The 13,026-nt window shown below is 35.1% G+C and overlaps 1 protein-coding gene across 4 annotated transcripts in view; it reads right to left on the bottom strand.

Moving 5' to 3' along the window:
• The window catches only part of KCTD16 (potassium channel tetramerization domain containing 16), a 241,450-nt gene that overhangs the window by 226,734 nt on the left and 1,690 nt on the right, over positions 1-13,026 (bottom strand). For 3 of the 4 annotated variants that reach the window (XM_023534895.1, XM_023534896.1, XM_023534898.1), the window contains exon 2: positions 12,633-12,783. The gene's annotated coding sequence lies outside the window, so the exon portion shown is untranslated. The remainder of the gene's footprint in view (positions 1-12,632; positions 12,784-13,026) is intronic. The other variant, XM_023534897.1, reaches the window with a different exon arrangement.

Genomic DNA, 13,026 nt, shown 5'->3' with positions numbered 1-13,026 from the left:
TCCCTCCCTTCCTTCTCCTCAGTTTCATTTGCACCTAAAAGTATTACATTAATAACATTTGGGGTTTATTGTGAAGAATAAATAAAATAATGCTTAGCACAGCAACAGTCACTATAAATATAATAATAGACAGTATCTATTGTTATATCTATTATCATTACAGTGATTTTTGAACATCTTTCCTTACTCTAGTTCATTTTAAATTTAAACTCCCAAAGAACACACATTTCTCACACCTCTTTCCTTGTCCCCTTTACCCACTTTGCTATTAATACCCTTCCTGGCAACATGGTAATTGATATCCTCCTCACGCTACTTTATTTTTCACACTTGTACTTATCATCTAACATCTGACATGTTTACTTGCTTATTGTCTAGGATGTAAGCTCCATGAAGGTAGGGGCTTTGGCTATTTTGGGTTCACTGCTGTATTCCTAATACCTAAAGTGGTTCTTGGCACATAGAATATGCTCAAAAAATAGTTGTTGAATAAATGAATGAATGGACACACACAACACACATGAAGCATCCTCAATCTCTGTCGTAGGAGTGCCACACTGATTGTCACTCAATGTTATGCATTAAATATATGCATTCCTTCACTTCGCCAAATGGTCGTAGATCAGCTTTTCCTTCTATTTCTCCTCTATGATTGGGGGAGGGAGAAGGAAAGGAAAATATTTTCCAAAAGTGTTGTAAAAACTGAAATGATTAAAACTTCGATGTCAAAGCTTCACCCTTCACTAGGGTTACTGATGGAAATCACTGAGTGGCTGAGAAATGAGAAAGTTGATGGCAGGGAGAAGGGTGATGAGCTCTCTATTACCTTGTAGAAGTGGCTGCTATTAAAAAAACTTGTTTCTGCCATTCCTGCTCAAAACTTTTACATACTTTTAGAGCATTTATTCCAATAGATTTAAGTATAATATACAGAGGAGCATAATTTAGAAGTTCCAAAAGTCTAAATGAATGCTTTGATACCACTGTGATTTATCAAAATGCTTGCAAATTAGCAGTGCTACCAGGTCCCCACACATGAGTATAAAGCCTTGACATGACTTCAGGACTTGCCTTTGATTATGTTGTGCATGGCTGACCTTTTATCTTCCTTTTGGCACATGTTAGCTCTTCAAAGCTATAATTCAGTATTGGTTCTCAGAGTGTGTGTGTGTGTGTGTGTGTGTGTGTGTGTGTGTGTGTGTGTGTGTGTGTGTGTGGCGCGAGAGTGGGGGGGGATGAGTATTTGATTGGGAAAGACAGTATCATATCACCTATATGGTGTTTTCAAGCACCCTCTTACCCATCCCTTCTCCACCCCCAACCTCTGTTCCAATCCTTTACTAATGCTACCCATTGATAAATTTGCCAGAGGCTGAATGTCATACCTACTAACTATTGGTCTGGCCACTTTTGGTTAAGTATTCTTGAGGAGTTAAAAGAGTAGGATTAAAAAGCTTGCCTCTAGATGCATATCTCTAAACTCACACACACACACAAAAAAGCAGTTGCAACTAATTTTATATTCTCATAGACTGTCTACTGAAAGGAGTAAGAGAAAAGTAAGACGACGTTTTGGCCTTGATGATTCTCTACTACTAGATAACAGTTAGGTTTTGGAGTGGTTCAAGGCAAATAATATTAGCTTTTCGGAAGCTAATATTTGCAGAGAAGGTTCACATCAACAGAAAAACCCAGATGAAATCTTTAAGATTTGGACAAGTTCATTATCAACCAAAATATCTGCCTAACTTCTTTTACATCACAGCAGCCTTGCTGTTGTGACAAGGAGCAAGAAAGCTATAATGGCTATAGATTATCAGAGCCTCTTGCTTACCCAAGCGAAAAATGGCTCCAGATACATAATTTCTCAGTCCAGCAGTATGAATAAGATAGACTCAGAGCAAAAAGTGCTGTCTACTAAACCAACCACACTCACTTCTGGTGCAGCTGAAGGGATGGTGACTGAAGCAATGATTTGGGCGAATATCTTTTCATGAAATCACAGCCTAAGGTAGAATAGCAGCTGGCAAAATATTATAAACAGAGCTACTTGTTGCCTTTCAATAAACAGCTTCCTACCTCAATAGAAACTGTAAGATAGTTTTTACAGATTAAACCAAAACTTTTATAAAAGATTTAATTAACAACCTGACTTGTGGTATATGAAGCAATACAGAGATCAACTGCCAAAGAAGAAACTCAATAAACAATAAGCAATTAAAAAGCCTACCTCTTTCTGGCCTTGGGTTATCATTGAATCAGTAAAGACATCTCATTTTACATCTTTATGTTCTACCAACAAAATTTAAATCTGAAGAAAAGGGGATACACAGGAATATTGCATTAAAACTATAAGGATAAAAAAAAAACACATCTCTCTCTCTCACCTTTAAACTCTAAATTTTATTTGAAGAAAACACTGACATCACAACTGCTATTATAGACTTCAAGATAAGAGACTATTATTTTTCAATCTCACCTTGTTAGAACAAAAAAAAAAGCAGTTTTAAGAATGAGATGAGAATGAAGACTGAAATATTACCTGAAACTATACATTCAATATGCATAGTAACTACTATTACAATGATGAGCCAGGACAATTATGTCATTCACAGGAAGAAAATTGTCATGAGTGGTTTGCAATATCCATGACTAACAGTCTGGGGAAAATGAGTCTAAGAAATGAAATGAGATTTATCAGATCTCTTAAATAAACACATAATTTGTGTTCTATAAACCATTCTTTTATGTTTATGTGTACATGGAATTTAGGAAATAAAAAGTCCTAAAGGGTCCTTTGACTATTTGATGAATGATTATTTGAATTAGGTTTGTCTCCCCCCAGTGACACTGCACACTTTGCGAAGGCAAGAATCACATCTGTTTTTGTTCATCACTGTTGCCCATCCCCAGCATCAGGCCCAAAGCCTAACACACAAGAGGTGTTCAATAAAGAGCTGCTCAATGAATGGATAAATTGATACATCTCCATTCCAGTTTTTTCTCCATTTTTCAGTCAAGGAAATTGAAGCCAAGAAAAGCTAGCAGGCTAATATCACACATCTGGTGGTAAAATTGGCTCCAGAATGATCCTCTGCCTCCTTCCAATTCATTAACAAGAACTGCCAACCTGTACAATTTTTATCACTACATTAAAGTATGATGATTCTGAAAGAAAAATTTAAAAATCTCTTAATCATTTTTGCAAGCTATTAACACTTTAACATACCTTTGGTATATTATCTTTGATGCTTTGTTTATTGGGAGTGAAGAGGAAATGTGGACACTTGTCAGAGAGCTTGGTACTTGCTTCTATAAACTACTTAAAAATCTCTTTTGGTTTCTTTTAAAAGTTTTGAGAGATTCTTTACAGCTATGCTTTTTTTCACCTGCACAACTAGAATGTTACTGAAATTCTTATAGATAAAATAGTCGGTGCTTTTGATGATGAATAGTTCTGACTGATAGCATAGATAGCTGTTTTTTTTTTAACTTTTAATCATATTCCCTTAGACTCTAAACAAGGACTGCTGACTATTCTCTATTTGTTTTTAATATTAGTGTCTAGCACAAACTTAGTACAATAGACTACATATTTATATTTTCTCCTTATCTGTAAATTCTAGATGCTAGTATAAGCCCGAACTATTAAGTATAAGGTGGGTCAGTCAAATGAGGGTCCCTAATGTCTTTCCTGACAGTGAATACCAGGCATTGCATAGGTGATGAATTCTGTTTCTTTTGTGGGCTTTAGACTCTATACATGACAAGCAACCTCCCTTATAATACTACTGGAGAAGAAGTTCTGCAGCCTGCCCGGGTGAGAATTTTGGCTGCATCACATAAACCGAGTCACTCAGAGCGAGTTACTATGTTCTCTTCCAGGTACACCTGGGCACTTCTGTACCTCAGTTTTCTTATCAGTAAAATGGGGTGATAATAGCATTTCCTCACAGAGTACTTGTGAGGATTAATTGCACAATATGTGTAAAATACTTAGGACAGTGTTTGGTATATAGTAAGCACTAAATCAATGTTACCTTTTTATTACTCCAACCATTGCAAGCAAAAATCTTTTAAAAACAACCATTTTGCTTGCATTTTTGTTCCAAAAGAGAAAAAAACAAACAAACAACAACAACAAAAAAAAACAGCCTCCCTCCCTCATCCCAATAAACCAATAAATTGTGAATGGATGTCTAGTAATACTGCATGGGGACCACCCTCCCCACTCTGAGTTGTTGTGGTTCGGGTTGTATTGGTACCACCCCTGTTCCAAGTGTGGGCCTGTGACTCACTTAGGCAGATTAATCAAGGCATTCACACTCCCTGCCACCTTGGTTACTTCAGCAATGGGTGAGGGGCTCAATTAGAGCCAAAGAGATGTGACTCGAAGATGTTTGTTGAAGTTGTACCCTAGACTTGCCATCCACAGGGGTAATGAATTTCTTCTTACAACACAATCGATTTCATTTAATTTTTTGTTATCTGCGATCCAAACTTACACAGAAGAGGAGTCACAAAAAAAGATGTAGGTGATACTTAAAAGGTGATATAAAGAAGGATTGAGTGGGTGTCAGAGAGACAAAATAGTGTGAGGTTAAGTGCACAGACTGAAGCCAACTGCCGAGGTACAAATCCTGGCTCTACTGCTCAGCAACTATGTGACTTTTGACAAGTCACATACCTCTTAGTGCCTCCATGCCATTCTCTGTAAACTGAGGATAGTAAGAGTATCCACCTTACAGAGATGTTTTTCAGATTAAATGAGTTAACAATATAAAGCATTTAGAACAATGTAACAGGTACAGATGTGATTTTAGTTATTATTTTATCACTATTATTTAGATCTTAAATAAGTGATGATATAGTAGATCAAAAAACGGAAACTGGGGCTCTTGTGTTGATGAGATTTTTCTATTTACAGAAGAAGTAACTGATGAATTAAAAGTGCCTTTTTGTATCAAAGTACTTGAATAGACATTTCTCCAAAGAAGATATACAAATGGCCAAGAAGCATATAAAAAGGTGCTCAACATCACTAAACATTAGGGAAATGCAAATTGAAACCACAATGAGATATCATAACACACCCATTAGAATTACTACCATCAAATAAACAGAAACAAGTGTTGGCCAGGATGTGGAGAAATTGGAACCTTTGTGCACTGTTGTTGGGAATGTAAATGCATCCACTGTGGAAAATTGTATGGCAGGTTCTCAAAAAATTAAAAATATAATTACCATATGATTCAGTAATTCCACTCCTGGGTATACATCCAAAAGAATTTAAATAGGAGTTTTGAATAGATACGTGTACACCCATTATTCACAGTAACTAAAAGGTAGAAACGACCCAAGTGTTCATCAATGGATGAACAGCTGGGGGAAGGGGTAATAGGGAGTCGTTTAATGGATACAGAGTTAGTTTTGTAAGGTAAAAAAGTTCTAGAGATTGGTTGCACAACAGTGTGAATATATTTAACACAACCAAACTGTATACTTATAAACGGTTAAGATGATAAATTTTATGTTATGTGTATTTTATTATAATTAAAAATAAAAATACTTTAAATAAAAAAATTAAAGTACTTTTTTTATAGCCCTGTAGGTAGCATGGTACCTGATACAACTGGTACTGTCATTGAATGAATAAATGAATGATAATGTAATGAACCTAATGACAAAACAAGTGCAGGGTGAGACAGTCCAAGGAGTTGAAACATTTGTAGAGTAAAATGGAATCAAGTGCTGTGTGAATGATTTATGATGAGAATAAGACAGACTACACAGTAGAAAATGTAAAGCATGGAATCCATTGATACTTGTTCTAGCCTTGATTCATTAATTCATTTATTTTTATCATTTACCAAATATTTACTGAGCACCTTCCATTTGCCAAGCACAGTTCTTATTCATCAATGAACAAGACTGTCCTGCCCTTGTGGCACTTATTTCCAGTGAAATGGGAAAGCAACACTAAATTTCTAGTTCTGGCTGGATGTGTGACATCAGACAAGTCCCACAAGTTTTCTGGGTCTTAATTTCCTCAACTATGAGATGAAATGTATGTGGCAAGGGGAACACAGTGGTACTTTTCCTTCTTACATTCCAAAAGATTTGAAACTTAAATGGAAATATGGAATGAAGACATAAAAAGCCACTAGGGGGCAAAATGAGCATGGCATAAACATTCTACTGATGTGTAAAGCTAGAAATAAAAAGGAGTCAGACTTTTGCATCATCAACAAAATAAAATAAGTAAACAGCAAATGTTGTATGCCATTATAGGTAAGAAAAGAACTCTAAGGAATAGTTTCAAGTGTGCTTTATTCTGTGAATAAAGTATTTTAGGTAGAGATCACTTTTTTCCAAGAAAAAATGGCACGTAAGAAGCAGAATACTTCATTAGTAATTGAATGGTATCCCTAAATGCATATAATAATAAGATTGTGTCTACAGAACCACAAAACACCAACAAATATACTCAGTCTTAAAGTAGCCTTTTACTCACATGTCAGGATCTAATACACATTTAAAATTCTTTCATTCTTTCTCTTCTTAATTTCTTCATTGCTACTAATGTATATCAGTCACTCTGATTAAAAAAGGAAACGTGTGTTACTCCTTTTTCCACTTGTACCCCCATTGGGAAGTGGTAGTTTTTAAAATGTGTAAAAAATCTTTAACAGTTTTCTATCAAAAGTTGGAGTCTACTTCCCTTTTCCTTGAATATGAACCAGTTTTAGTTACTCGTCTAGCCAACAGAGTGCATCACAAGTGATGCTGAATCACTTCCAAGGATGGTGTAGAAATGGTGATACAGCTTCTAGCTGGCCCTCTCTCTGGATGCTCTTCCTTAGAATTCAGCCACTGAAATGTGAGGAAGCCCATGCCATATGGAGAGGCCACATGTAAGTGTCAGTTAAGGTCCCAACCTGCAGCCAGCATCAATAATCAGACATGTGAATGAGGGAGATTTCAGATGACTCTAATACCCGGCCTTCAAGTCTCCCAGCCAAAGCTGTGGGGGACAGAGATGGCTGTCCTTGCTAAACCTTGCCCAGATTACAGATTCGTGAGAAAAATTGATATTATTATTGTTTTTTTAAACCACTGAGTTTTGAGGTTTTTTTTTTTTTATTAGTGCTTCTATGGATTCCAATGTATCCACTCATCCTTGCCTTGAAAAAAATATATAGATTCTCAAGATATGATCCCATGTTCAGTAATTCTCAGGACTATGGAGTCTTGGAGAACAATAAAAGCTTCTCATTTACGAATGTCATCATCACTGACATCCACTGGCAATTTACTATAAACATTATCCCAACCTGCAAATGGGAGTCTCTTCCTGGTCTGGACCTCTAGTCCACAAACAAAGAATAGCAAGCCTAACTGGATGGATACTCATTAGTGACTGCATCATGCCAGAAGCAGTGCAGAACAGGAGCATTGCTCCAAGCAGACCACTGAAGATGGCTAGCTTGCAGCCAACTTGCAGAATAGATGGGAGAACAGGACTTCCTCAAACACCAAGAGGCAGACAAAGAGTCTGTTTGTTGAATATAGTGACTGGCACATGATAAATTCTCAATAAATATTTGTTAAATAAATGAATAAACACCACAAACACAGCATTATTCCATGTCCTAGAGCTGAGACATAAAGTAAATATAATAAGAATGCTATCCTGATAGAGTTTCCAATGTAATTAGATGGTTACAATTACTCACTTATTTACCATCTCACCTTTGTCATTCACCATCTGAAAGTCACAGAAAAGACGCAACGATGAATCTGACACTAGCCACCTTAGTAAAAATGATCAAATCCTTTGTTCTGCTCTTCTATTCACACTGTTGGTAAAGGAGGGATTGGCTGAACATATAATACTTGACACTGGACAGGTGACATTGGCAGCAGTTTTTAATCACGCATTCTCACAGCCCTCGTGAGAAAGACGCCAGAAGCCAAGAGGAGCCATGTAGAGGTTACACTCAGAAAGAGGGACTGTGGGAGGCTGACTTTGTATTAACAATAGGGTGAAGTGATCCTGGGTTCCCATGGAGAGATAAGTTTGAATAATTTCACCAGCTTGTAGGAAGGTAAAACCAATTAGGTTGAGGACCTCAAGTGGGATGTAGCTGGTGTGACAGATGGGAGAACTAGCCTGGTGGAGAACCTTTCCCAGTAGGTAGGGGACACAACTGGCAAGAGCAGAGGAGCTCATGGCTAGGCTTTTGGGGCCCCGTGAGGGTCAGAAACATAAAGGAAGCACTTGAAAGTTAGGTCTTAGAATACATCTTTTCACTTCTCTTGGCCTTGGATCCCAATTTGTAAAATCAGAGAATAGAGAACGAATGATCTCAAGATTCCTATCCATTATAATTCTCTATAATTTTCATTATAAAGCCAGTCAAACGAGCAGTGTGTTGGTCATTTTCAGAGGCACTCGATATCATGATTTGTTTGTGAAGACCACTCTATTTTTGTTCACTTTGGAGATGTCTCAGTGAATTCAGGCTAACCTAATAGGGCCCTCTTCTAATTTTAATGTGAAGCTAAGACATTTAATTTCCAGAGATTGGTAAGGGGAGTATGTTAACGACATTTAGTATAGAGTCAATTTTGGAGTTATCAGGAAGAGCTTTTAGAGAAAGCCCAGGAAAGAAATATTTATAAACCTAAAATCAAATATACTTTTAAATGATGTCAATCTTTCCAAAAAAAAAATGCTAGCAAGAGTCAAAAAATGTTCATATTTACTCCTGGTGGGCAAAATTAATTATCTCAGTAGGAGATTTGTGATTTTCATTAAATTCTACAAATTTAAGACTGTAAAAGAAGAGTCAAAAACATTTTGACTGCTTAACATAAAATCAGAAGGTAAAAATATGTTTGTCTTTGACTTCCAGATCTAAATTTGCAGAATTTAATGACAATCATAAGTTTGATTTCACATGTCTCTGATTGTTTTAAAATAAAATTATCCTCATTTAAGGAAAAGAGTTGAATTAGTACTATAATTAGTAGTCAGAATTACAAAAAGTCATATCTAAGTACATGAAAAATATTCTGGTTAAGATATAATAAACTGCTCTCTCTAGTAACCATAATAGTAAACACTGTCTGCTCAGGGAACATGCATTCTCCAACATTTAGAAAAGCATGAAAGAAAGTAAGAATAATGATTTTAAAAAGGCTGTGCTACTGCATGGGGGCCACAAACTAGAATACATGGTTTTCATGTGGCTGCCTCTCCCATGTCTAGAGACTTATCTCTTACTCACGTGAGACATTTTTATTATCAAGGCTTAACATGAAAATCAGATTAAAATAAAAAATTAGAATTCTGTAGGTTGGGCATATATAAGGCAAAAGAAGAAGTTAAAACAAGAATGTTTTAAGTTTATATTTATATTTATCTGAATTAAAACTCCCAGAGCAGCAATATCCAGCCCTAGAAATACTGCCTTATAATAAAAGAGTTTAACATTATATTATTTATCACCACAAAGAGTTAAACTGTAATGATAAGCAGTGGTAGCTTGAACTGTCTGTTACTGAGAAGGTAATCATGAAGAATTCTAACCAAAAAATATAAAAGATGAACTGCCTAAAATAAGTGTAATATCTTACACACTTGTAGTAATTTCTAGGCTGCTCTTTCACTGAGTATAACAAAACTTGATTCCTGTATGATTTTAAGAAACATTATATATTAAAATTTCTATGCCAATTGTTTTACATGGCTAGGACACCACCATTTTCTTTCTTTGCAAATAAACATCTTTTCCACAACATGGTTCATCTTAAGCACTGTCTCCTGATAAATTTCATGTGTTGGAGAAGAAGAGAGAAAGGGAGATAAAGCAGAAACATGAACACATTTTCTTTAGTGTTTGAAATAACATAAATCACACTGAGAAAAATCAAATATGGGTAGCACTGTTCACAATTTTCAAGAATAACTGCTCTAATGTATGAGTAGTTCTTAACCAATAGTGTCTGACATCAAAAGATATTTGTGAGATTAAAATTTACAATGCATACAAGCCCAATTTGGGAATCTGGGACAGAAGATAAAGAAAGTGTATTTTTAATACACTTCACTGTATCAAAAGAAAAATAATAAAAGAATATAGAATCTGCAAGGAAGCATCAGAGTGAAATGTGTGTAATCAATCTCAGAAATAGTTTGTTCGAACTCAATCATTATAGTTTTTTAAAAATCCATTTTGGTTGCTGACAAAATCCTATTACTTCTGTAGCTCTAGAGATTCAGCAATGATAATACTTGCAAACATTCCCTGAATACTTAGTACTTAGGCACAGTGACTTACATGCATTATCTCATATAATCCTAGTAACCAAATAAGATGAATACTGTCATTATCCTGCTCTTACACATGAGAAAAGGCAGAAAGACTAAGTTACTTACTGAAGATCCATAGCTAGTTTAGTAGTAGAAGATGTGAATCCAGGCAAAGGCTTCAGAATGTGCACCCTTAATCACTATATATTATTAATTAAATTACATGACTAATATAGAGTAAACTTAAACATTAGGTGATTTGTCATGTGCTCAATGAGAAGATTACAAAAAAATTTTTTTTATGAACTTCAATATATACACATTTGGGAATACAGATAGAATTATCAACTAACTGCAATTTTAGTGTGCATTTATACATTATATATATATATATATATAATGTACACATATATAAAATTATGTTAGGTAAAGTAATATATTCACTAAATGTTAGTGTGTGTGTGTGTGTGTGTGTGTGTGTGTTTGTGTGTATACATAATCATGTTAGGTAAAGTAGTGTATTCACTAGAAATATTGCCTTTTTCCATATTCACATTATGTAACACAATAACGATACAGTCTAGTGGTTTACCATGAGGACTTCAGAGCCAGATTGAGTTCAAACCTCAGGTCTACTATTTCCTAGTCTAATGATGTCTCACAAGTTATTTAACCACTCTGTTTTCAGTTTCATTGTATGTCATATATAGAGCACCTACTTATTGGGTTGTTAGGAAAAGCAATTGAGTTAAAAGGTGTAAAGTGTTTATAACAGTGCCTGGTACATACTAAGTGTACATAGGTGTTAGCTGTTATATCTTTCAAATGCTTCACTTGCACCTTTGGAGGAAGGACTCTGCCATCACTAGAGTCCAGTCCTCTGAGGCTGTTTTTTACATTATTCCTTCTAGGTTATTTAACATACAGAAAAAGTTAAAAATCACATGATATCACTTATATGTGAGATATAAACCTAAAAGCAACAAATGAACAGGAGAAACAGAGACTCATGGACATGAACAATAGACTAGTGTTTACCAGAAGGCAGGGGGTAGAGGGGATGGGGAAGGTAGATGGGGTAAATGGGGTCAAATATGAGGTGACAGAAAGAAATCTAACTATGGGAGGTGAACATGCAAAGTAAATATATATATATGCCTTATTGTTAAAATGTACAGCTGAAACTTACCAGATTTCATTAACCGATGTCACCATAAAAAAATTAATTAATTTAAAAAAAAAAAAAAAAAGAACTTCCACTACTGTCACGGAAATTCTAATTCCAAACCACAATATTCATTAACCTAACATTAGAAATATCTTTATTTGTTACTTAAGAGGGTGTTTGTGATCTCTACAATGAAAATACCTACAATAAAAATATTGCTTAAAAAATTATCTTTAAAAGATTTTTTTTTTTTGCAACAACATGAGGCACTTGCAATATTGAAGCCAAAGTTCCAAGAATAATTGTTAAATTGGGGTTAAATTCCTTTGCCAAAAGCATCCAATGTTGTTATTGGTAAATCTGTCTTCCCCAAACAATAACTTATTGTTCAAAGTAAAATAATTGAAATAAAAGAAGCAGAATTTGACGAGGAAATTTCCTATGGGATAAAGGGTAATTTGTCATATTTGGGATATGGGGTTACATAATTAATATTCAAGGTAGTGAAAACATCTTGGGCACATACAATAATTTTCACCATAATTATCAGGTTGCATTATGGGATTTAACATGACTCGCTCACAGCTGCCAAATCCCCACCTTATTTGTTGATTGTGGATATAGCTGAAAGTAAGGAAAACTACTCATGTTCAAACCATAATTTTCTGGCACAACTCCCCATGACATATTTAACATAAAACAGAGGTGAAAGAAGGCATTTCTAAGATATCTAAGTACAATTCCCCTGCCAACCTAAAACAAAAACAAAAATGAAGTTTTTGTGTTTGTGAAGTATGTTTGTGAAGTGTTAGTGTGCATACTAACATGAGTGTCAAACTAATTAAAAGGTATTACTTGTGATTAGAATGTTCTTTCTTCTATATTACAAGTTTGATAATTGGCATACTAGATTCCAGTGGAAGACTAGGCAGCTGTTACAAACTCACTTGATGTTCCATCATCGTTGACCTGGTTGAGGCTTTCCACTCCTAGTGAGGCCAGCTTAATGACTCTAACAGAAGTCAAAACATTTACTAAGTATTTGTTTCTTTTACTATAACTTGCTGGAGCCTGTCCTGAGGTAGGGAGGCTCAACACCACACCAAAAAAAAAAAAAAAAAAAAATTCCAAAAAAGGAACGCCTACCTGACTAACCATGAAATTGACTGATGTTCTCAAAATTCCTGAGGAGCTTCTGCAGGATACCTTGGCTTATGTTTCAAAGTCGAACAAACAATATGAAAGATTTAATCATGTAACTCAATTTTCTTGCTCGGCTTCTCAATTGTAGCAGGGGCTAGAGACGAAAGAAAATCCAGGAAATATGTAATTGCTTTCACACTCAGAAGCATACTTTGAATAATATCTATATTGAACAATGCATCCTAAACAGGTAATTTTTAATGTTCATATTCCTGTATTTTGTTCAAATTTAAGGGTAACATCTCTTTGGGATAGGAAGAAACATCAGAGGAAACCAAGAGGTACTAGAATTTTTTTCAATCATAAGATCATTAAGCAGATAAAATGATAGATTACT

Source organism: Pteropus vampyrus, unplaced genomic scaffold (genome assembly GCF_000151845.1).
Source record: "Pteropus vampyrus isolate Shadow unplaced genomic scaffold, Pvam_2.0 Scaffold134, whole genome shotgun sequence".
In the NCBI taxonomy this organism is placed as follows: domain Eukaryota; kingdom Metazoa; phylum Chordata; class Mammalia; order Chiroptera; family Pteropodidae; genus Pteropus; species Pteropus vampyrus.
This window is presented reverse-complemented; position numbering and strand designations above follow the sequence as displayed.